Consider the following 2,028-nt stretch of genomic DNA (forward strand, 5'->3'; position numbering starts at 1 on the left):
TCTCTGTCTCTCTCTCTCTCTCTCTCTGTAATCTCCCGTCCCCTTCTGGTCCAGCACTGAGGCCATGTGACAGAGACAACCAGAGGGGTAGGGGACCCTGACGTGCCAGGACTGTAATAAGGGACATGTGGATATCATTAGTAATATGGTAACGCAGATGGAAAAGGTCACATCACTTCCAGAGAAGACAGGTACAAGGAACATTTAAAGCAAGGACTCTCTGCTGTTTGAGGACTCTCTCTGTCCCTGTCACAGGTGGCAGACTGTTATCAGCCATCAGCCCAGGGAAATTAGAAATGATCTCATTCCCCTTTGGAGAAACACTGAATTGTCACAGTGCTCTCATCTATTGAAGTTCATAGGTTGGGGGGGTGATGGGGTGGGGGGGGTGATGGTGTTGGGGGAGTGATGAGGTGGGGTGGGGGGGTGATGGGGTGATGGGGTGGGGGGGTGATGGGGTGGGGTGGGGGGGGTGATGGGGTGATGGGGTGGGGTGGGGGGGGTAATGGGGTGATGGGGTGGGGTGGGGGGGGTGATGGGGTGGGGGGGTGATGGGGTGGGGGGTGATGGGGTGGGGGGGGTGGGGGGGGTGATGGGGTGGGGGGGGTGATGAGGTGGGGTGGGGGGGTGATGGGGTGGGGGGGGTGATGGGGTGGGGTGGGGGGGGTGATGGGGTGATGGGGTGGGGGGGGGTGATGGGGTGGGGTGGGGGGGGTAATGGGGTGATGGGGTGGGGTGATGGGGTGGGGTGGGGGGGGTGATGGGGTGGGGGGGTGGGGGGGTGATGGGGTGGGGGGTGATGGGGTGGGGGGGGTGATGGGGTGGGGGGCTGTATTGTAGCTCTATCCAAACTCCCGATTCAGCCAGAGAGCTATTAGTCATGGTGTCCACACGGGAGACACTCAACACTCAGTTAAACCTGGCAGCTGAACTCCAGCGGTCTGACGATGTGGGCTTCCCTTACTGACGGAGCAGAATCAGCCTCAGGAGGAGACAGTCTGAGTTTAAAGGCTTGTTCTGTTCTTAACAGACACGCCAACAACCGTTCCCCTTTTCCCTCCACTGACTTTAAATGGAAGAACAGCAAACCTCTGGTCTCTGGATGGATATGTTTGATGTTCCACAGTGAATATGTGTCTCACTGACTTCCATTAGAGGACGGTGTGTAGTTTGATGTACTGAAGGCTGGAGGAGTGTCAGTTTCATCATTACCTTCCCAAGTTGGAAAACTCTTATAGAACTGTAATCCTAAAGGACATGAATGGAAGCATACTAGACCTGCCGGTAAACTCTCAACCCTGAATACTACTGTATATATTTATATATATACATATAATACTACTGTATATATTTCTGGTCAGAGTGACTTTTCTATCCAAGTGCATCTGCATATCTGTGTCTGTCTGTTGTGTGAGGAGGTGTTATGGTGAGTATTCATGAACAGGGACAGCAGCTGTTCTCTGAACAGTCCCCTCCTTCTCACTGACCACTCATCCATACTCAAGTGCATATGCCTGTATCTCTCAGGTAGGTGTGTGGTCCAGCGGAGGCTAGGGGAGGTAGACATCGGAGGATGGGCTCATTGTAATCCATGGAATGGAATAAGGAATGGTATCAAACACGTGTGTGTGTGTTCCATGCATTACAATGAGCCCGTCCTCCGATTTCTGCCTCCACCAGCCTCCCCTGGTGTAGAGGGTAAGGCTATGATGATGACATACATCACACTCTCAGTTCTCTACCTCCTCCTCCTCCTCCTCTTCCTCCTCCACCTCTTCCTCGTTTGTGTCGATGTGGAGTCAGAGCTGACATTCCCCTGTCTGAGCCCACAGAGATGCAGCTGTTTGCTGGGGGGTGGGGGGGGGGGGGGTCAGGCCAGAGTCTGGCCAACAACCATCCTAGCAACACTTTCACATCCCAGAATATGACTCAGACGTAACCCACAGTAGATCGCAGCTGGACGTTGAGGGGACCAGAGCATTTGAGGATGAAAATAGAGAAGTGAACAGACTTTGATGAACTGTAGGG

This window comes from Argentina silus (genome assembly GCF_951799395.1).
Source record: "Argentina silus genome assembly, chromosome: 17".
Taxonomy (NCBI): Eukaryota; Metazoa; Chordata; class Actinopteri; order Argentiniformes; family Argentinidae; genus Argentina; species Argentina silus.